Genomic DNA, 25,552 nt, shown 5'->3' with positions numbered 1-25,552 from the left:
AAATCAGGTGGGGTGTGTGTGCATGTCTGTGTGTGTGTGTGTATGTGTGTGTGTGTGTGTGTGTGTGTGTGTAGTCTCCTGACTTTCTGAAAAATTTTTTGAAGTTGGAAAGCAAAAAAAGCCTTCCTGCCAAGTGAACTGGGGCCTTTGCTATGCACAGTCCAAAACCCAATTCCAAGTGCTGGAGCTAAAGGACCAAAAGGGATGCCCTGTGGTGGCTGCAGGGTCCTGAGCTTCCTGCCGAGTTGTCAGTTCTAGACCAAGGATCAAAAACAAACACATTCAACATTAAACATGGGACACACAACAAAAGTAAACAGTTCTCCACACTATGATTTATCCCTTAAAAATATTACCTCATACTACCATTAAAAAAGAAAATGAGTACTTACTTAAAAACCACATTAAAGTCATTTTGAGAGATGTGAGATCATAAAATTCTGTTCTAAAAATGGACACCTCAGTGGAACACACATACATGAGGGGTGTCCATCCAGACGTGCCCAAGCATGGTAGAGCTCGTATGAAAGGAGCAGATGGCAACCTCTTTATATCTTCTTTAACATTTACTTCATAGCTATGTGCACATTAAAGACACTCACAAAATACTATCTGTGGACTGGTTAAACAAGAGTGATTGTGAGTATTGCCTTCATGCTCTATTATGATACTTAGGCATCTCTAGTTCCCGCATGCATTTATGTATTGTAAAACATGTAGAGATGATTTCTAGAAAAACAACCTGACAGTGCAAATCAGAATTTCTAAAGCACATATTTTTTGGTCCAGCAGTTCCACCTTTAGTAATACATAACCTATAGAAATATACAAGTACACAAAAACCGTATGTGCAAGAATGCTCAGCAAGGAGCTATGGGGCTCCTACATTCACCACTTGAAGTCCTGAGAGCCACCTCCATACATTTAGATGTCATCCAAATAAAAGCATGGGGTATTTAGAAATGGGAAACTAAGAAACTATCTGAAAAAATAATTTCAAAGGTGAACCATTTAAATCAGTGTTTTTCAAACTGTAGTTCACAATCCATTCATTGGTAGTAACCAATCCAGGGACTTGCCAGTGACATATTTTTTAATTTAAAAGAACAGAATAAAACAGAGCAGAACAGAAAGAATTAGAATGAATTAAACATAGTAAGGGTAAGTGTTGTGTTTCATAAATCCGTTGTTTCCATTTTCATACATACATATACAGGTACCTCTGTACCCATTGTGATGTAAGTTGTGTTCCTTACTGTGGGTCACAACAGAAAAATTGACAAACATTAGCTAAAAAAATTTTGGGACTAATGTTAAACCAGAACACTATTTTTTTTAATCCATTGATAGCAGGTGGGAACTTATGAGGAAAACCCACTCAGTTATGTATGCATGTAAATATATGAGTATGTTAACTGTAGGGCGATGAAGAGGTCCAAAAGTATACACACCAGTTAACTATTAATATCTCCAGGGAATATGGAAGATATTATAAAAGAGGGAAACTTTCATTTTTATATTTTAATTACTTTATATACAATATACATTTATATGTTTCTATATTATAATTCCTAAAACTAAAGAAAAAGTACGCCTGTAAGAATATCTTGCCTATTCAGTATTTACTCAATTGATATGAAATGTGCCAATGTCTTTCAGCCACAGTCAGGAGAAAATGAGAGAGAAGGAAGCCATGTTTCAACCATGGAAATTTGGTGGTAAATTGGGAGGAATGTGGGTGATAGGAGTCGATGTGTGGCCTATTATTTATGTCCTACCTAATTTATAAAATAATTTGAGGCAACGAGGTATTTAGACAGCCAGAGGACACGGCAAAGAGAATCTGAGAAAAATTCTTAGAAGAAAATCTAGCTATAAAAAGGAGACTTGAAAAGTGGGAGAAGAGTGAAACCGAGGGTGAAAAGGGGCAGCTGTAGAAAATCCAGTGCTCAGAAACAAAGCTCTGAGGAATGTTCATCTCATAGCCAATGGTCCCTGAACCATTAGGAAACGATGGAGTTAGGAGGAAGGGAGCTACTGCCTACAGCTCCAAAACATCCAGGGCTTCTGTGACCACATGATAAGGGCCAGGCACCAAGCAGTGCCCTCCATTCATCATTCTAATCATGGCAGTCTGTGGCATCTCCTTCATCACAAGGCTCCACCTACTGCCTGGACAGGCATTCAGGTTCACAGGCCAGGTCTCTGGGCAGTGCTGGGGGCACTGAGAGTTGGCCTCTCTGCCTCTCCTTTCTTTATGATTCCATGGTTGAAAAGCTTCACTTCTGGCTGGCACCTGCTTGAGGCAGAAATGCTAATACCTTCAATTCGATCTCATCCACGAAGCAGTGTGAGTCATACTGGATGGCACAGAATTGATTAGCTTTTGTGTTAGCCTCACTCTCATGCTTGATGATATTGGCATTGATATCCTACTAACTTGGATTGTCCTGCTGTTCCCAACTGATTCTTTGGCCTCTCACCTTTCCCAGGGTGGACTGATTGAAAAGTAGTAGTCATTTTATGTATTCGGTATCTTCTGGCTAGGATGTGTGACACAAATTTCTTTTTATTGGCAATAATATAAAATTGAATGGCAATTATTCTACCTTTATAAAGCAGGATGCAGCCAAATTCCAAGATGCCAAGAAGTTCTAAAGCAGTATTTTCAAAGGGAGCGGGCTTCTGTGTCCTGGATTCTATTGAAAATGTGCAAAATGTGTGAGGCCTGGAGTAAATGTACGATTACCCACTTGAGTGAACCAACCCCAAATGAAGCCTTTGCCGTTTTTTTTGTCAAACTTAGAAAATCCACGAAACATCTTCATCATATCACTTTACACAACCAATTACTTGCAAGTAGCAAACGTATCTCAGTCATATTTGAAATTTCAGCACTGAGCAGTGGTGTTGCACATAGCACATGCTTAATAAACATTGAGTACCTTAATGGGTAAGCTACTCAAGTAAGGTAAACATGAGGCCTTATTTCATTGATGACTGTTGCTAATTACCGCAAAACTTTTGAATCATAGAAGCAAGGGTTGATTCTATTCATGAAACCTTGCACTTGTGAACGTTAATTATCCTTTTTTTCTGGCTTCCCTCCCTTCCAGTCATTGAGGGAGCTGCAAGATTCCTTGATCTCAGTTTTTATGGCAACTGAAATATATAAATTCCCTAGGTGCAAATTTTCAATAGAGTATTCACTCCACCATTCAATATTGGCAGCTTCACTCTGGTAAGTCCCTCTTAAATCATATTGAGGATGCCTGATTTTATGAGCAGTGAAATCAAATCTATTAATTATCTTTTCTATTGCTCTTTAGTATTTTATGCTAAGTGAGATAAAGGAGATCTATTCCTTTTATAAGTAAGTAGCATGGATACAACACACCCATAACTAAATGTAACTCTTTTTCTCTTTCTGCTCACCTTTCCTTCTTTCACACAGTTCAATTTAAGACCAAAAATCCAGATAAAAGTCAGACTCTTAATGTTAAGTGCATTTTTACAGAGGCAAGTGTCTGTGAAAGAAATTTTATAGGAACAAATGATCAATTAAATTTTTAAAAGCAATTTCTATACATATTGCTGGGAAATTGTCAAAGGGTTCATTGTATTTCCCAGACTAGGACCGATGGCTAAGGACACTCAAGAAGTGAACTAAATATTTTATAGCTTAGAAGCTTAATTTTTAAAAGCTTGATTGAGAATATGAAATAGCAGTTTCAGAATAATGACTGCTATTCAGATTCTCTGTCCTGGTATCCTGGGACTATATTTTTAATCTTTCCATTCAAAAGTTAATCATTCATATGATTAGATAGAAAATAAATATTTTCAAAGTCCTTCCTACTGAGCAATAGAGTCATACCATTAGCCATATCAGCAGTGCTTTTTCTATCATGGGCCAGAAGTTACTGTCTTTATAATGTTTAAACTACAGGCACTAGAGAGGACTTCTGGAGCAGTTCACCAGCTGTGGTTGAACTCCCATAGAATCTCCTTTGTGTTTGAGACAATGATGGCAAATTTTCGGTGGTTGACTGTAGACCTTTTTCTAACCATTGGTTTTCCAGGCTGACCAGTGGCAATATTAACAATAACTATTCTAATGCCAAGCAGCTGTAGACACTTCATCTCTTCGTTTGATCAATTTTACTTACTAGGAAATGAACAGTACTACTTACTTAATTGTCAGACACAGTTAGCCATCTACAGTTAGCTAAAGAAATAAGTTTCTCTCACCAACCAATTTTAAAACTACATTGCATCTAATCAAGTGCTGAACAAAATGAGCCTGCTCTCTGGTGTGGTGGACATAACCTTAGCCAGTGTGGGTGCTGAATATTGAATATCTGAAGAATCATAGTAAAGAAAAAACCTTATGCCCATGGATAGAAGTGGTTAGTTACCACAGAGTGATAAGTATGTCTCAATAAACTATTATTCTTAAGGCAAATGGAGGAGCTATGGGAGTTGGATAAGGAAACATCTTTCTCCTTGATATCACTCTAAGTTAATAATTCAAAGGAATTGGGCTTTGCTGCCTATGAGGTAAAAGCCTAGTTTTCCATTAATAGAGTAACCTTGCCTCCATTTTGAGCAAGTGTGCAAATCACACCGTGTCCCATGCTCAGAGAAAGAAAAGAAAAAAAGACACTCTGCACATGAGATAAAGAAACAAAACCAAAGACAGAAACAGGAATACTATGTTGACCACTAGTCCCCAAAATAGAGGAAACTTCCTCTTTTCAGTAAGTTACTGTCTCCTTAACAAAACAGTTTTTTCTCTGATGTTTTCGCAATGGATACAAATACCAGAATCAAGTGAAGAACCTGCTCTTTTTCTTTCTACCATGTGCAGACAAATTTTAACCTTAATAATTTTGAGAGTTTTATGCTGTACATAGCCATGTATCCTTTGGGAAGCCAATACTTCTGAATTCTAGCCTTCCTTTACAAGTAAACTATCTTTCTTTCCTTAAAACTTTTTTGTCCCTGAATTTTTTATGTTCTTGTCACACCTATAAAGCCCTGTCACACATTCAGATTTAAAAAAAAAAAAAAAAAGACTTGGTAAACAAATATGGCATCCTTCAGGATTCTCTAACAGCATGGTCAGAAAAGATGATTTGCTTCAAAATGGTGCAGGCAGAGATGGTTCCAAGCAAACAGGACTCGGTGGAATGAAAGGCCAAGGATTACTCAATGAAAAGCCTCTCTTTAGAACAGATTATCTTGAAGTATAGTCTCAAATTGTTTCTTCCCAGGAAGTTTAAGCAAATGAAGAGGGATTTGGCATAGTTGGAATTTCTCTGAGTCTTTATTTTTCATGTACCTTTCTTATACACACGAGAAGATCTATCTCTGGAAAGAGATAAGACAAGCCCTTCCAAGAATTACATCTAAAAAAGCCTGTGGTACAGAGGTCAGGCCCAACTTAGAAATTCAAGAATTCATTTTCAAATCCAAAACACTTGAGATCAACCAGGACAAATTACTACTTGACTTAATAAGATCAATAGATTAATTTTTCTTGCTCTCCAGGACTAGAGATTGCTGAATCAGCCCAGACACTAAGAACTTTTAGAGAATAAGAAATCCCTTCAGGGCCTAGGAACCAAGATGGCACCATTCTCCTAATGCATAGTTATACACTGTCTGGGCAAATAAACTTTTGTTGTGTGGTAGAGGAGTAATCCATCCATCAAATGAATCAAGATCAAGAAAATAAATTCAATAATGAAGGTCAGGTGTTTTCTCTTACTGTATTTTTTAAAAATGAATCTGTTATTAAATTATTTAAAAGTTATATAGAACAGAAGTAAGACTGTAACATCAGCATGACCTATTGTCCATTCCATTTTTTAAAAAAATTATTTATTTACTTATTTCAGTTGCAGTTGATATTCAATATTATTTTATATTAGTTTCAGATGTACAGCATAGTGGTTAGACATTTACATAATTCATGCAGTGATCCCCCAGATCAGTTTAGAACACCCCTTGGCACTATACATAGTTGTTATAACATTAATAACTATATTCTCTATGGTGTACTTTACATCTTTACATCCCATGACTATTTCATAACTATTGGTCATTCCATTTTTAATTAAAGACTCATAATCATCTCATTTAATTGAAAACAACCTTCTTTATATCTTTGATTGCTTGAAACTGAATAATAAACTGAATTTTTAAAATAAGAAGTACAAGGGAACATAAGGAGAGCTGCTCGTAGAGGTAATGCTGACTAGAAATATGTCAGTACTATTCATGCATTCCCTCACATCTCTCTAATAATAACCTCACCTATTTACACTCTGCTAATCTCTTTTAATAAACTTCATCTTTTAGTTCGGTCACTCCTTAATTTCTCCCTACTCCATCTCTCATCATCTTACCCTATACATAATTAGCCTAATGAAAAACAAAATGGGATTTAGCAAGTGCCTACATTTTTTCATTCACTAAGTTTTACAATAGTTTTGTTCTTTGTGTATTTATTAACATATTATCTTAGAATCCAAAAGCTATAAGAGTATTTCCATACTGCGTGTTAATATCACATACCTAAGAACATAATCAACACATGCTAAAAAAAAGTCAAGTTTATTTGTTACCTTATGTAAAGTCGCCCCAAAAGACCAGAGCTACATGGTAAGGGGATCAAAATGTTTCATGATCATTTTTGGTTTAAATTAATACTATTCAGACTGAGATCTTATATGTATTCTGAAGGAGGCAAACAAAACAGATTCTATACAGAAAGATTAAAAAAAGGACTAAGGGATTACAGAGTAAATTCTAAAGAACAAATTAACAATAACAGTCATATAATCTAAACCATAATAATGATAGATTGTACTGTTATAGCACTTAATACTTTCCAAAGATATTTTTTCACCTCCATCATCCCATTTTATCGAAAATAGTCAGTAATTTTTCTCCCGCACAGAAGATCAACCTATCAGAAGTTGTGTTCAAGAATGGTTCCATTCAATTTCTTATTAATACTTTAATGGTGATAAAAGAAATAATCAAGCTAAACACATGAAAAACTTCCCAGTTGAGAAAGCTGTCTGAGGCTAATACAGGTGTCAAAATTTTTAGATTTTGTTTCCTCAAGACATTTAAGAATGTGACATGTAAGTAACTTCCTGAAATAGTTTAGGTGCAACCATATCCGTGGGAAGAAGAATGTATGGATTGACTACAATGGCAAGCTGGTGGCTCATTAGTGTTCCTTATTATTAAGTTGCTGCTCCTGCACTACCCTGCCACCATTAATCGTACTCTGAAGAGAACCCTTCTGCCCTAAACTCCCCTGAATGGTCCCATCCAGTGGTTAGCATACGAATCAGTCTCATTCAACGTGGTTTCTTCATCACTAGCTTTCTTCACTCTCAGAATGATGCATGTATGCCATATGCACAATGTACATATTGGTTTCTTCCCTTACTCTGTTTTCTCTCTGTAATTTATGTTCATTCTAATTTTATCTCTTGGGGCATTGTAGAACCCTTTCATTCCTCTTGCACAGAATGGGCTTTATATCTTTTAATTACCTTTCATCCAAGCTAAACATCTCCTGGTTATCCCATAACCTCAGAATATTTATTTATCTCCTTTGAACACACTTTAGTTTGTCTATGTCCCTCTGAAAGTGTGTGGTCCAATACTGACTACAATACTCTATGTGTAGTTTGACCAGAGCAAAGTAGAGAAGGATTGCCACTTCTCCCAGACTAGATGCAATACATTTACTAAGATAGCATAAAAAGACATTACCTTTGTTGGCAGCAATACCACTCAGTTGACATATACTGCATAACTAAAACTCTTAATCTTCTAAACTATATAAGCTAAGGGTTCAGTGCTATAATCTTTTAAAGAACCCAGAAATTCCCTTCATGATCTCTAATCTCCATTTATGTCCTCATCTTCATCTAATTAAATCTGCCAGTCTTCAAGCACCTACGTTAAAATTAATATCATTAAATATCTTATTGGCATTTCACACTTTCGGTATTATTTAATTAGTATTTTTGCAACAGTATTCTTTGTCCTGTTTGTTTATGTTAGTGCATACCTTGTGAGCTACATCTTGACTTAAATGGATTGGGATAATCACATCTTAGAACTTCTTATCTTTAGGAAATATATTCCGACCTCCACACAATAAACCCAAAATGATTTTTGGTAGCATAACCTGCCTTATTCTGAATAGATGATTTACTACAGGCTTAAGTTGACTGGAGCACCTTAATTTTCATTAACATCTCTGTTTTAATTAGAGTCATAACATTATCTCAATTTTAACTCTGTTTACTTGCCATCACTCTCCATTCAAAACTATTAATTTTAGTCTTAGCCAATGTTTGTATTTATGTAACCATAAACTATTTATAGATAAGTGCAATTTTGCAAATGATGGACCCCTTTTCTGGCTTGGTGAATAGAGTATATCGCTAAGGTAAGTCTTTATACCCTGTTTCCCAAAAAATAAGACCTAGCCAGACAATCAGCTCTAATGCATCTTTTGAAGCAAAAATTAATATTATACCTGGTTTTATTTTACTATACGAAACAGGGTATAAAGACCTATCTAAAGTCCATAGATTCACCACTAAGTTGTATAAGTTATATCTTCTCAAATCCATCAACTTCTTTTCATCCCCACTGCCATTATCTCAGTGCAGGTCATATCATTTATTGAGGAGAATTTGGCAACATTTTATGGTTATCATGCCTCTAATCTAATCTCCCCTTCAAAGTATTCTTCCACTGCACACAGGGTGATCTTTCCAAATATATGAATCTAATTGTGTCAAGCTGTTGTTTAAACCCTTCAGAGCCTCTGCATTGCCTTTATAATTACAGGGAGTTGTATCTTACATGGAATTAGTTTCTAAAAATAATAAAGCATAAATTAAGTACAGTCAAAATTATCCTGGAAAGTTCCTTGAGTGACAAGATACAATGTACATAACTTTATGTATGTTGTCCTATATAGGAAAAATGTATGTATAAATATATTATCTATATAACAATGAACTGTGTATAAAATGAAAAAAATGTATAAAATATACTTTATAGTATTGTAATTAATTTTTTGTTTCACTTCATGTTCAAAGTTAAATTCTCAAGTCACATGTGCCAATTACTCAACTCTGCTGAAAGTACAAATGTATTAGAATATATTTGCTAAATATTTATTGAAAGCATACTATATATCAGAAATTGTTCTAGGCACTAGAGCTACATCAAGGAAAAACACAGACTAAATCCTCTGCCCTCATAGAGTTTCCATTCACTAAACCAATAGTAAATACTAGAAAGTGTAATGGCATAAGTGCTACTGGAGAAAGCCAAGGCAAAAAAAAGGGGGCGGGGGGGCAGAGGGAAAGATGCTGAGGGCAGGGTGGAGAAGGGAGAGGACTGCAGTTTTCAATAGAGTGTTCAGAGAAAGCCTAACTGAGAAGGTGGCATTTGAGAAAAAACCTGAAGAAGGGGAAAGAGTGAGCCAGGCCACCAGTAGAGACTGTTCCTATAAGAAAGAAAAGCTTAGTGCTTGCACTCTGGAGGGTTTGAGGAATAAATGACAAAGAGCCGAAGGTAGCTGGAGTGTAGGGAGAGATCCAAGAGGTGCTGGCAAGGAGCCAACTGTGCAGGGCTTTGTTTCTGCTCTTTGAGTGCTGTGGGAAGCCACTTGAAGGTTTCACACAGTTGTGTGATGGTCTGACTACGCACCTCCAAAGGGCAACCGAAGACCATTCCTATCCTACCCGTCACCCCTTGCCTCACACTGGAATTGCAGTTCCCAGAGGACTCTTTCTCACACCTTCACTTCCCTGCCTTAGCTCTTTAGCAGCCTCTGCCTGAATGATTGCCCCCTCCCTTAACTCCACAGCTATCTTGTTCTTGTACTTTGTCTCCAAGATTCCAGTTGAGCAGGGCTGCCTCATCCAGGACCCCATTCTGATCCCCCCATTCTGGGCTGGGTGGACCTTGCTCAGATTCCCTGAGTGTCCAGACCACACTGCTGAATGGTGATACCCATCTGTCTCCATCTCTAGACCGTACACTCTTTGAGAGTAGTGTCTGAGCCTTCTTCATAACTCCAGCATGTAGCACAACATCTGCACACAGAAAACACGCAGTAAATATTTGCTGAATGAAGGAATAAATAATGGTGAAGTAGAGGAGTATGCAGGAAAACCTCACTGTGTGGGGCATTCTGAATTATCTCGGATCTTTATGTATGGATTTCTGCTCTCCCTTTTGGAAAGTTATGTTTTAACACCTTTTCTTTATCTTTCAAATGTGATTCTGACTACATTCTTCTGAGTTTTAAAACTCATGCATCAAAACAAAAAGGAAAAGCTGTGAAGTCTTTCGATTGGTGAACTTGAGGCAAACTTTTACATTTGTGAGATAAAAGAAATGCCTTGATCCAATTATCAATGTTTTTAAATTTTTAAAAATATTTTAAAAGTTTTCGTGCTATTAATAAATTATACTAACAGATACAACACAAAATTCCACTTACTTATAAATGGAGGCATATTGGCTATTTTGGTGGGGAAAAAAAGTATGGACAACCTAACCTATCTTATAACCACATTTGAAATCTGCATTCTAAAGGGTGAAGCTAGAAATAAGAGATCACTAAGAACAGTGTACAGTTTGAATCTTGATATGATTAGCTCCTCAAAAGAAAAGGTAGTCAATGTTCATATTAGTATCTTCCACAGATATTATTTGAGCATTCTGGGTGGGAAAGAGAAACAGAGTAAGTAGAGTATGGAAAAACAAGAGTAGCTTGTGTAATATAACCTGGTCGAAATGTTAGCCTGTAAGGGTGGCTACAAAGTCGTTTATCGTACTTGGGGGAAAAAAATTTCCCTTTCTTCCTTCTGAAGAACATGGTGTTTAATGTCAGTTTAAAAAGGCACGCTCTCCCTTTCAACATATATCGGAGGCCTCACTCTTGCAAAAAGGTAAGATAATGTGCTCTGTGAGTAAGAAGTCAAGTACCCACTGCCTTTTGAAACTGCCTGACGAGAATTAACGGCCTTTGCCATCCTCTTTTAAACAACTTTGGCCAGGTTTTCTGTAAGCACCTCGTTTATCTTGAGACTCTTTCATCTATTATCTGACTGTAAGCGTGTTCATAGTTCATCAGCTGAATTCACTTTGACAGAGAAGTCTTATGACGAGTAGCCAACAGCCTAATGTCAGGTCTGTGAATATCTCTGGAATTAAGGTGATGGGAAAAGGGTAACCTTCTGCTACTTCTAACAGCATTTGCTGAACAACAAAAATAGAGCCTTAAATCACCCTCCAGTTACAAAAGCAGGTCTTCTTTGCTAATATTAGAGCAAAGTGCAGTTGTGTTCCACTGAGATCAAAAACACCACATGGGGCCACCTCTGGATATCTGGATAACCCTTGCATGTGGTTATGGACGTGAGCCATGACATGTCCAGTTGTGTAAATGAAGTTTACCATCCAAATGGTTTTTAGTTGACATCTAAAAAGTTCATCTGCAGATATTTTGGACAATAACATGGGGAAAAAAGACCATCATCCCCTATTTTTATAGTTTAGCCACCTGGGCCGCAGAGGTTTATAATTGTTACTACTCTTCTTCCTGAAGAACTGGGAGTGGGTTTTGTGACGAAAACAAAAATACCTGTGCTGCAAACATAAAACTCTTCTTTTTAAACAGCTCCAGCTTGGTTTATGATCATCTGAAAGAGCATGATGCTTGAACCAAAGCCTTTTGTTTATAATAACTTATAAGAATTATATTTCAAAACAACTTTAAGGCAAGCTGTACACATTCATAAATATTTTGAGTAACTGAAGTAGACTTTTGAGAAATCTTGCCACCACAGAATTCAATGTTTATACGTCTGTGGAGAGAACAGGAGCTTTTTGAAATTAGCATTTTTCCTAAATTGGCAGGGAGGTGCCGGTTGTTCTAAATCCATCATTACCCAACCAGCATGGCTCATATCTGCCCAGCTGACGAGTAAATCAACTCATTGGAATGTGTTTAACTTTGCTAATCACCTGATGATTATTCAAAAACATGAAAAACAGAAATTTTCAGTCCCCGAGGTAAAATTATGCTATAAACAATGGCTTTCAATTGCTCAACACTTAGTCAACACTTATGCTCCAATCTTGAGAATGTAACTTACATTAAAAGGGAAGAAACCATTGTGGACATACCCTAAGTAATACTAATGAAAGAGCAGTTCGTACTTTATAGATAAGTGTTTTTTCGATCTTCAAAATCCTTTTGACAGATTTATAAAGAGGTACTACAAGGAACTGTAATCAAATGAGCTATATTATAGCTTCCCCACGTTTAATGTATTTCCATTTACACCACTTGTCAGTCACTTGAACACTAATGTACTTGAATTTTTATGGTTAGAAAGAACCAAAGGAAAGGTCACCCTTTGTTTTGTTATCACTCTTGTTTTTGAGAAATTGTGAGGATAATATACAGAAGCAGATGCAAATCTTTTGCATGGAACAGATGATCCAGCAGAAGTATGTGTTGTTAGACATCTTTTGGGGAAGGTTTTCTTGAAGTTACCATGTTTCCCCGAAAATAAGACCTAGCGGGACTATCAACTCTAATGCGTCTTTTAGAGCAAAAATTAATATAAGACCCAGTCTTATTTTAATATAACATAAGATTGGGTATAATATAATATAATATAATATAATATAATATAATATAATATAATATAATACCAGGTCTCATTTTAATGTAAGACCAGGAATATAATATAATATGATATAATATAATACTAGATCTTATATTAATTTTTGCTCCAAAAGACTCATTAGAGCTGATGGTCTGGCTAGGTCTTATTTTCGGGGAAACACCATATGTTTTTTTCTTATGAGTTGTTAAGAATAAAAAGTGAGAATTACTATAAAAGTATTAATAACAGTAATGGGTCTTCAGATGTACCCTAGCTCATTGGAATACTGTGATTAGCAAACGAGGGCTTTGGGGGATTGTTGTTATTTTAGTCTCTATCTGACACAAAAGAGGAATCTGTCAGAATGTCTAGTATAACTTTAAAATAAGAACCCCTGCAGCCCTCCATCCCCCCACAAACACACACAGATATAGAAACTTCTCCAAACTACCAAAAGACCCAAAGTACCCATTACTATGGGGTTTACACAGGCTCACCCCTCAGCCCTATGTTCCCATCTCTCTTGCAGGAACTTCCACCAGGATCTTTCTTCTACAGCTGCCTGACTCTGCACCTGAGCCCAGTCCAGATCTCCAACTGACTACAAGTCTTTCCACTTGGATAATTGCCAAAAGTCAAACTGACATATCTAGAAGCAAATTCATTTATGTATACATCTCCCTTGTCTCCTCTCCACTTCCTCCTCTCCCTCAAAAATACTGCTGATGTGTCTACTTTCTATGGCTTTCCTGATTTGTTAATGATATGGATAATCTCCCAGTCACCCAGATTATGTTTTTAGGGTTGCGTTAGACTCCTTCCTCTGCTTCATTTATTCCCTGCATCTGTCACTTCACAAGTCCTGTTAATGTTTCATGAAATTGTCTCTCAATTCCAAGCTTCCTCTTCCTTCCCACTTTCACCATTTTAGAAGAGTATCCATCATTCCACATCTAAGTTATTATACAATAGCTGCCAGGTGACCTCCCTCCTGACAAGCTCTCCTGTGCTCCAAACCTATGGAGACTATCAATACCATTGACAAAGTCAGGAAAGCCACAGGAGGAAGACACATCATCTTAGGTAGTTTTGAGAGAGAGGAGGAAGTAGAGAGGAGTCAAGGGAGATGTATGCATGAATGAGTTTGCTTCTAATATATCAACTTGATTTTTAGCAGTTACCCAAGTGGAAGGCTTGGTGGTCAGGTGGAGATCTGAAATGGGCTCCAGTGCACATGCAGGCAAAACATATTCTACAAAACTATTATCAACACATCACTACTTGATCATAAGTCTTTAGTAGGTGCAAGCATCCTTTCATACTTTGTGATGGAAATATGTGAAAACTCTTACCATGTGAAATCAATTGTTCCTACATAAAATGAATTACCTCCCTAAAAACCCTACCCATTTGTTTTGTAACAAAGAGGAAGATTTAATTATTTCTTCTACTAGCCAATTCTCCAGATATTTGAACACAACTCTCATGTCTCTGCTTAATATTCTTTCCTTCAACCTAACTTCTTGCACCTCTTTTCAGATGACTTCTTTTTTTCAGATCCCTCGTCATCCTCATGTAGACCCACTGTTATAGCACCACTTAAATGTACAAGACTCTTGAGTTGAATATTATAATTTTATTTTCCCCTTTTTTAATTCTTCCATGCCCACCCAGAGTAATAGCAAATCCCCCCCATAATATTTTTGATAAAAATTGGTGATAGCATGAATGTATTTGAGAATTTAAGCTGATGTAAGAAATTTTGTTTTTTATATCATACTTTTATCTTCAGCATGGCACATCATTTACATTTACTTAAAATTTGGTGATTGACTAATTAGTTATAAATAATTGTGGTGGAGTAGATGCATAAGGAAAAAAATCTAGGCTTTTTAGATATGATATAACTTAGGGAGAAAATCAAAAGAGCTCACTTTACAGAGGCATTGTATCTTCAGCTCCCTGATATTGTCAAAAAAGAAAAAAAAAAGAAGAAAAAAATCCTGTAGCTACCTTCAGACAAGAGCTAAGAGTCTTTAAACTTTGCAGGAAACAATCACTCCACTTTCATTCCCTCAACTCTTAAGCCAGTGACCTCCCTTGATCTTTGAGATGACAGTTTGCCAAGTTCCATGAAGAAGGCATTCACAAATGACCCCATTAGATTTCCTAAAGACCTTAATTGCCCAATTCCTTTCACCCAGGTTTCTGAGGTTCAAGGAATGCTATCCTTCAGTTACTCTCTTGCATAGGTTCTAGCTATTGTTACCTTAATCCTTTCTGAATCCCCGAGAATGCAAAGAACTGAAGCAGACTTTGATTCTCCTACTGAATTACAAGACACTTTACATACTTCTCTCACAAAGTCATTCCCCTGTGTTTACTGTTCAACAATGACATTCACTTTCATGTCTAAACATAGAAGGAAGCTCCATTGCAATAAAGGTAATCTTGAAGATTCAAAGGCGATCCCCTTCAAAGGACCATGTTAAATACCTAAAAAAATTAATCACTTCCTGCTGTCCTAACCCCATAGTTCAATCTTAGCTGGACAAACACTATTGGCTGAGGGCCAAGTATGCGCTCTGTATCAATATTGGAAAATATTACCTGGGCTTTTTCTTACAAATCAAATCAACTTATATGCATTGAGTACTCACTATTTGCATGGCACTATAGGAGGTGAGTTTATTGAAAATAAAGTAATTTCATTTAAACTTTAGCTTTTTCTTTCAAGGTTTATGATGGCCTTGAAAGAAAATATTACACTGTATATCTGCAGGTTTACTTACTTGAAACAAAAATGAGTATATGATGTGGATGAGGGCACCAAAATAAGCAAAATGAATTAACCCAAAAAAATGTTAGGAGCTCTTCCATATTTAATTAAGTCATTCCAGAATCATAATGCTTTAATTTCCTCGTCTCAAATTCTTTACAGCATTATATTAAAACTGTTCGAATTAAGTCTCTCAATTCCATGAAACTTTGCTATACCAAGTGGGACATCTGTGAGTACTAATATTTCCTTTACTCCTGATGTAATTTGTTTCCAGTGTTAAATAAAAGTGCAAGAAAGGCCATGGGGTTATTTTATACTCCAGCTCCACCAACTCCCTCCAGCACATATGTATGCATGTGCGTGTGGGTGCAAGCGCTCGCACAGACACACACACACACACACACACACACTCACACACACACTCTTGAAGCATTCAGAGGCTGAAGGTTAAACACTCCTCTGTTAAGAGAATAACAAGATAAATGGAAAAGGTGTTATTTAGAGGACAGATCCAGAGGAAAAGAATTACCCTATAGAAACACAGAGGGCTTCCAGCCACTCCAAGAGACTGTGACATCATTAGATAATAATAAATATGCAGCTAAATCACTAAAGTGACGCATGAAATAAATCAAACATTTCTTCAGTCAAAACATAGTTATTTAAACTGTATTCTATCACTTAAAGAGAAACTGGGCTAAAAATATCTCTCCATAGACATACACACAAACTCTAAAATTCTATAAATTCACAAGATTTGTCCTGGTGGGGAGAAGGGTAAAAATAGATAAAACTAAAATCACTTCTGTTGAGCGAATAGGCTAATTACACTATTTCATGATAAATATAGTGCACTTTAAAATTAATATGACGTGTGCTTTTCTGCATTTATGTCTCATTTCAGTAAAAATGTACAAATATATCATAGCAAGCTGATTATTTATCTAGGACTTCTACTATTGGGGACCCAGTATCACAGAGGGAACAGAATAAAAAATGTGGTCCACACACTCAAATGTGAGCCAGAAAATACAAAAGGTATGTGATCAAGGAAAAAAGATAAACTGAATTTGGTAAGGGAAAGAGGTGAAGGTGTTGCCTCTTCAATCTCCATGAAGTCTGGGTCTGCGGTGTGACTACCGGCTCCATCAGGGAAGCCAGTACCCACCCAGCTAAGGACTTGCCAGACACCATGAAACAGACTGTGGATTCCAGAAAGGCAGAGGTGCTATGCTGAATTGCAATCCCACTGGACTGGCACGTCACGATCCCAAATGTTTGAGAGTTGGTGGCGGAAGCAGCAGAACCCAAGCCAGAAGACACTCCATAGATCCAGCAAATATGAATAAAAGGAAGAGCATCCAACGTCTGGGAAGCTTGGCGAAGGAAGGGCTGGTCATCTTCATATTTCAACTAACAATGTTCTTTCTTATTGTTTTTCTGCTTTTTAAACTTCTTAACATACTCTTTCCAAGATTGCTTACAACATATTGTTTGTGGAGGACAAGAAAATTGACCCCCCATTCAGTCTGATTAATATTCCAAGGTTCACCTGGTGCCAAAATGAGTGAATATTCATCAGCATCATTCTCTGCATGCCCTCAGATAATACTATTTTGGTGGGCAAGAGGTTTCCAATGGCTGTTCCCTTTTCTTTTATACATTCAGCCTTTCTTACTTCTAGGAAATCCAATGAAAACCTCACTTCCAAGCTCCCTGAACCATAGAGACTTCTCCCATGTCTGGGGAGTCCTAAACTACACAGTTATAATCCTTAGTACTTGAAATCAATATATCTGCATTGCGTGTGCCAGGATATTATATGATCCTTACCCACAGCCAACATCATCTAATTTGATTTTCCCCAATAGTCTGAAAAGTCTTTAAGTTCTAAATGGCAGGTAAAGGAAAACAAGTGTGCTCCTTCTTTGATCATTTTAGTAACTTTGAAATATTAGCTATGAAGCTACTTAGAAGATGAAATGAAATGAGGACAAGAATATTATACATTTTTACAAGTATTTACTAGTCTCATACGAGACAACATAACATCATGGTTACGACTGTGGGTTCTAGAATTGTACTGCCTGAATTCAAATCCCAGCTGTACTACTTATTAGCAATATGACCCTGGGCCAGTTACTTCTCTGTGTCTCAGTTTAAATGAGTTAATCAGTTTAAATGAGGTTACTATGTCTAAGAAACATATAACAGTGTCTTACTTATGGTAAATGCTAAATATGTAATGATTAATTAAAATCAGGTGTTAGTTTCCCCCATTATAAATTATAAACATAATAACTATGATTAAATATGCTACATCAGACCCCCCACAATGACACCTCAGTGCTCTCCGGGCATTAGAACAGGGGTCCACAAACTACGGTTCACTGGCCAAATACAGCTCCTGGCTTGTTTTTGTATAGCTCACAGCTAAGAATGATTTTCACATTTTTAAGGGGTTGATTTAAAAAAGAAGAGGAGGAAAAGGAGAAAGAGCAGGAAAAGAATACTTGTAAGTGACAGAGACGAAACATGGTGTGCAAAGCCCAAAATATTTACTATATGGCCCTTTACAGAAAAAGTTTGCCAACTCTTGTATTGAAATATAAGACTATCTTTATTCTTATATGAGAACAAGGTGGCTTTCTAGAATATTTGGCATGCCTGATGATTCTTTTAACTACCGTACTTTTTAAATTATTATTATTAATTGGTGGAAAGAAACATCAGGGCTTAGTGACAAGAAGCTATTAGGCAATATTACAAATGGCAGCTTTGCCATTTCTGCCACTTCATTATCTATAAGGAGAAGAGGCCCTTGCACATCTTCAGCTCACATCTAGAAGCTCCCTCCAGAAGTGACCACACTAAGACATGCTCACCAAAGGGCAAGTGTACACACAAATCCTCTCCATTCCAAAATGGGTAACCTTGCCAAATTTAACAAAGCTGCAAAGTTACATTTGAATTTTAAATAAATAATTATTTTTTAGTATAAGTATGCCCCATGCATACTTATTTGGGCTATACGTACACTAAAAAAATTACTATCTGAAATTCAAACTGAACTGGGGTATTTTATATTTCATCTGCCAACTGTAAAATGGGGCACTCATAAAAAAATACAAAGTGAATTGTGCACTATACTCAAAGCATTTTTAGAGTAGTAAGAGATTTCTTTCTTTTCTTTTTGAAATTAATAACAATAGTTAACAGTACCAATAGTTCACACTTATTGAGAATTTTCTATGTTCCAAGACTGTTCTAAGCATTTATATATAACAAATCATTCAATTCTCACAGGCACACACAGAAATGATAAGTTGGTATTCATATTTTCCTCATTTCACAGATGAGAAAATTCAGGAAAAGAAAAGTTAAGTAACTTATGCAAGATCATAAAGTCAATAAGTGGTGGAGGTGGATTAAGAGAGTGCCTAATTTTCTCACTCCATGCTATTAGCAGCTAATTAAGAATTCTACCTAAATACAAACACACGTAATGCTGGAGAGGTGAATTTACTTTGGTTGGGTTTGACTCCTGGAGCTAGACACAAAGATACTGGCCTGCAGGCTTGTCTCTCAATCTTGGCACTGTTGACATTTGGATTACATCCTTGACCTCTACTCATTAAATACCAGCAGCACTTCCCTCCTAGTCATGACAATAAAAATGCCCCCAAACATTGCCGATCCTCTGGATATAGCAATACCAGATTTATCAGATGAAAGTACAGGACATGCAGCTGAATTTGAACTTAGAGATATAAGCAATGAATACTTTTTCAGGATAAGTATATCCCATGCAATATTTGGGACATACTTACATTAAAAATTATTTGTTGTTTACCTGAAATGATCATTTAACTGTGCCTCCTGTGTTTTATGTGATAACCTTACCTGGAAGATAAAATCACTCCTACTTGAGAACTAGAATTAGACCTCTGATGAGTGAACAGGCTTAAAATTTCTTACCCTTCTCTGTGTTGAACTCCCATAGAATGCTCTAACCAGTAAAGTGGTGAAGTGTGAGGATCAACCTATCTCATCCCCACCGACCGCCACACATATCCCTAGTCAGCCAAGTTCAGAGAGTTCTCAGCTGATTTCCAACTTCTTAGAAATCCTTTCTGGGATATGAAAATCACTTGGCCTTTTTTCCTTGGTGTTAATGAGCTTCTTAATTTCTCACTCTCCATTTAACTTGCCTTATATTTTAGGGTGTTTTTTTTCCCCTTTAGCATAAAAGTTCTGACTTATTCTTCCCCAACCTCCATGTCTTGTATTCTTCCATCTCTCCCCCACTTTCTGAGATCATCAGACCAGCCTCGTCCCTGGGTCTCAGTGTTAGGTGCCCAATCCCCACCCCCTTGCTATAACCAGGACTGGGACATACGGCCAGGGTAAGCCAGGCATAACTCTCCCTTTCCAACCCCCACTCCTATACTAGCCTAGCGGTGAAAACTGGATTTTGGCCTCCTGCTCCTCCTGAACTCTGACCAGTTTCTGCCTGGTACTCTGGATATCCTCCCTAGACCCGGAGTTCAACCACAACTTCTGATCTGAGACATGGGCCTTGAGACTCCACCTGGGATTGTCAGGGTTAGGAGCATGTTACTTCCCCCGTATGCTGGCTTGGGTGCAGCATAGTGTGTGCAAATCCCTTGGAACCACAAAAGATGCCTGGGCACCTCCGAGCACCCCACTGCCACCTGCAAATCATGCTGCTTTGCTAGTTCAGGGAGATACAGTTAAACGAGTTAGCACACGTGCGCAAGTGGGTGTCTGCTACAGGTAAGACAGATGGGCAAATACAAGCTCTTTTCTGTGAGTTACTCATAAATGGACCAAAACACAGAAAAGAAAAGAAAAAAACAAGAAACGGGTGGGGAATTAATATATTGGAAGGAAGGAAGGGAGGGAGAAGACTTGTTTCAGATCCTGACTCTGCCACTACCTCGGACAAGTTACGACTACACTAACCAGCACCTCCATTCATTTATGGGTACATAGAACAATAATACATACCATGAAGAGTTATTGTGACAATTACATGAATTAACATATGTGTGTCTTGGTTAGGAAAAGCATTTAATAAATATTAGATCCATCTCCCTCTCTGCATTCCCTCCCTATTTTTTCTGAAATACGACAAAGATTATTGCAACCTTGAAGAGTGGGCAGAGATCCTCCCTTCCAACCATCCCTGACCTTCATTCCACTCTTCAGCCTCTCCCCTTCTCTGTCCCTACATGTCTTTTTTGTCATACTGTTCCTTTTGCCTCCATGCATCAGTCTAAATTTTATCATAATTCAGTTAAACTCAATGGAATTTTGAAGGGGCCTGGAAAATCAATGCTATATTAAGTTATAAATGCAAAAACTTCGAGGAAAATAAACTCCATGCCTCAGAGCAAAAGTTTATACTTTATTGTGTAAGGAAGCCTGTCCACGTCCCCAGTCTAAACCTTCCTCTAGACATCCATATTCAGACTTACCCAGTCATTTAGATTTATTATGGAACTATGGTTGCCTTCCTCCCAAGGAACAGCAATTGGTTACTGCTGGGGGTTAAATACTAAACCTGCCAGCAGTGTTGTAATCCAGCATGTTACATTCTGCTTTGATGATTGGGCAAGAGTTGTAATTGCAGTCATCTTAGCCACCCTGCACCACCTTAGTCAACACACCAGCTCTGGAGATTCTGAGGAAATGATCTTATCATCACCCCATTATTAATGTATACCTTGCCTAAAGGAATTTACCAAGCTATTAGAGAGACATGATTCTCAGCTCTTTGTCACTATGAAATTCCTTTGGGACTATGAATTGAGTGAATCAGCGGATTATCACACCTGGCATTATTAAGATATATCAGCGTATAAAATGTGACTCCCCACTGACTTCTGTGATGGAGAAAACTAAAAATACACGTTCAAGTATCTGTTTTCTAGGCCATAACCCCATAGCCTTTCCTATAGTGTAGCTTGCTTAGGGGGTTTCAGCAACCCCATTGCAGTGGATGACTTCACTGAACATTACATTTATGAGGGAATTTTTCTCAATTGGTTTTCTTTTTTCTTAATGCTTGGGTTCCTAGGGTACTGTTTATCCCAGCGAGCCAAACTTCCTTGTCTTGTCCTCTTTCCTATAACTTTCAGGAACTATCTTCAAAAAAAATAATAATAACATTATGATGATATTCTTCATGGTATTATGAGTGAGAACTTCTCATTTATTTTTTTTTTCTTCTGAGAGTACTGACTAGCTCCATAAATCCCCTCAAACTGATAAATATTATTTCTTTCTAGGTAGAAAAGGAAAGCACTAAGAATTCAGCCTCCCCCCAATCACTCATTTTATACCAATGATTCGCCGGTTCTTTGAAGGGTAAATGACCTTTGCTTCCTTTTGAATGGTGTTTGTAAAATGATGGAAACCTCCAATTGCCTAATCGCTCTTTATAGCTTTTTCAACTTCTACGAGCCTTTTTAATGGGTCTCCATCCATTTCCTCTCTGCCCTGGGCTGAAAGGACCATATTCTGTAGATTTCTTCCTTCCCCTCTCATAATTTCTTTCCTGAACCTCCTGCCAGTGGCTTCCCCCCACTTTTCCTTCTTTCCTTCAGCAAGGCTCAGTTCGGAGCTGTGAGCTTTTTCCCTTCACAGCACACTCCTCTTGGAAGCTCCCCGTCAGATGGCTTTAATTACCACCTGAATGCAGATGACTCCCAAATCTCCAGCCCCAGCCTTGACCTCTCACCCTTTCTTCAGTCCCATATTTCTTTCTGTCTGCAGAATATCTCTACTTGGGTGTCCCACCACCTCCTAAAACTAAACATGTCAGACACGGAGCTCATTATCTCTCCACACCCCCTTCGTTCTTTCCCTGTTTCTCCATGGCTGTCAATAGCACCCTCTCACCAGGCTCCAACCTGTGGAAATCCCAGATGGGCACAGGGCAGTGCATCCCCCGCCTCCATGCTTCAGAAAGGTAGATGTCAGCCCCCACAGCTGAAGAATGCACTTACCAACTTCACTTAGAATCTCAGAAAAGGGCTTTGAAAAAATAACGTTGTGATCTGAATTGACTTCCCTTCATAATTTTTTTAAATCCACTTTCATATTCATCCAATGTTGACAAATATTTCAGATCTCTGCTGCATTCCATTCCTTATTACATCTTGAAGTCCTAGGGACTTCTCAATGACAAGCAAATCATGTACCTCCTTCTGATTCATGACTAAATTATAGAATATATGAGACTGTATATTTATAAAACTTTTTATTTGCCAACATAATTAATAGCTGTAGTTACCAATTAGATAGTAAACTAATTAGTAATTAGCCTGAGAGATTGATGAAATGGAAGTTCTAAGTGATTGTTTCTATTCTTAATTCCTATTGTCAGCACCAAAAATCACCACCACCCTAGTCCTGGGGCTTGGTGGCATGTCATTATCTGTAGCACTACCACTCCCCCCACACCATGTGACAAGAATCGTACCGTCATGATGTATGCTGTCTTCGAACTCACCAGGAACTCTGCTAAGACGTGTCTTCACACACAACCACCCTAGGAGTGAACATACAAATTGGTTTATGTGGGAAATAAACTGGTTTAACAAACAAGGAATATTTATTGCTCATATAACTGAAAAGTCCAGAGGTAGCCTGGGCCTCAGGCATGGCTTGATCTGTGCTCTGGATCCATTCCTCTGCAATTCCCTCATCACTGTTCTCCTCCATGTGTCAGATCTACCATCAGGTTCATTCCCCTCACAATCACAAAATGTTGCCAGCAATCATCAGGCCTATATGCTTTCTTATTCACATTCAAAGGGATGGACATTATTCTAGAACCAATGAGCAAAAACGGCTCTTTAGACTGAACTGCATACTGAGGCATGAGTTATCTGCCCATCTTTGACACCATCATTGGGATAGGAGGTGGGAGTACAATGATGGGCTAAGACTAATCAGAGCCCACTTCTGAAGCTTGGGCTGGGGTCAATTTCACCCAAAGCACATGTTACACAATGGGGGAGAAATGGAATAACTATTGAAAGACAACTATAATCTCATGGGCTTTATTGTTGACATGAGAAAAATGACCGCCACAAAGCAAGTAACTGATAAAGTTTGGATTCAAATTTGGGTCTGTCTGACTTCAGAGTTAGCTCTTAACCATTAGGGAGTATAGTTCCTCCATATAAATATATGGGTTCTTCAAAACAAGAAGGTGAGAATTTAGAATGTACGTCTATTTGCTCTTTGTAGCTTATCATGGGAAGGTCATCCTTTGCTCCCACTCATTCATTTTTTATACCTAACATTTGAACCACACTGAATTTATCTTGCACTTTTACTGTCCTGCTGATGTTCACCAGGACTTTTCTTTCAAGGAGAAAGTGTGTCACTCATACTTCAACCACAATTTTATATTTGGAGGAATTATGCATCGTCACATAAGATTATAAAATCCTCAAGACTTGACCAACAGCTGATGTGTGTTCCAGGCCACTGTACCCTTGACAGTTCATTGGCATAAAGAATGTCAATGAGGAGAGATCTTAAAAGTTCTCATCACAAGGAAAAAATGTGTAGCTATGTATAGTAACAGATGTTAGAGCTATTGTGATCATTTTGCAATATATACAAATTTGAATTATTACATTGCACATCTGAAACTAATATAATGTTATATGTCAATTATACTTCAATAAAAAAGGAATGTCAGTGACAATGTCCTTCTCCTATAGCACTGAATGATATCTGCCTTACGCAGGGCAATCATTTTTGCTCACTGACCTATTCCTACGAAAGAGCCATTCAGAAGATAAAAACTGCTGGACACAAGTGAAAGCAATGTTGAGAAGCTAGAAAAGCTTGTCTTTCATTTCTATGTCCCTTTCCCCTTTTGACATTGTTCTCCAATCTGATGTAAAAGAAAGAACATGGACTTTGGAGAGAAACTGGTCAAATATTGGCTCTTTCCCTTCTGTAAGCAAGTTATTTCATTTCTATGAGCCCTAGTTTTCTCTTGGTAAATAGGGCTACTTCACAGAGTTTATTTTATATATTTAACAAATGCTTACATAGAGAGCTTACCTTTAGCCAGTCACCATTCTTAGCACTTTGCAAACACTGACTCCTCTTCACAAAACTCTTAGGTAGCTAATATTATCTGTACTTTCTGGATAAGGAAACTGAGGCACAGATAAATTTAAAAATTGCCCAAGGTCACAGAAGTGCTAAATGGTGGAGCCAGAATTCAAATCCAGGCAGTCTGGCTCCAGAGTCTATGCTCTTAACCACTAAACTATCTTGACTTATTAAAAGTGTTGGACCAGCAACTTACATGAAAGTATATTGGTATATGATAGATGCCCAGTATGCACTAGAGCATCTTCCTTTCTTGCCCCCTTTAAGATCCTTCCCAGCTGTCAAAACACAAAGGACTAGATTTGTATTTGATAGGAAAGGGTTTTATTAGTTTATTAGATATTTTTAAGCCTTTCTTAATTGCACACAATTTTATGTGCTATTAAAGGAATTTCAAGTGTCATTAAGTAAGTAAAAAATGTATTTCAGGGGGAATAGAGGATTCTGATTCCAGTGACCCTGGAAGATCACATTATTCCTACATATACAGTTGCTCCTTAAGAATCACCACTAACTCATTGCTCAGTGCCTAGGTGTTGTAGGCAGGATGTTTCTAGTTCTCCTTCTTCTGGTTTCTCTACCACCTTGAAGAAAGACATGGCCATGTGACTTGCTTTGGTCAATGACATATAAACAAAGTGACTTACATGATTTCTGGGCAGAACTTTTAAGAGCCAACATAAGATTTACCTTTCCCTTCTCTTCCTCTTTGCTTAGCAACCACTGATGTCCCCAGACAATAGAGGTTCTGTCACCTTGCATGCTGAATGGGATGACATAAAGAAAAGCGCCCAGCCAGCCCATGATGGACATGCAGAATAAGGGAGAAATAAATCTTTGTAGTGTCACACCACTGAGATCT

The sequence above is a fragment of the Rhinolophus hipposideros genome, assembly GCF_964194185.1.
Source record: "Rhinolophus hipposideros genome assembly, chromosome: 5".
Taxonomy (NCBI): Eukaryota; Metazoa; Chordata; class Mammalia; order Chiroptera; family Rhinolophidae; genus Rhinolophus; species Rhinolophus hipposideros.
Note: the sequence above shows the minus strand (reverse complement) of the source record.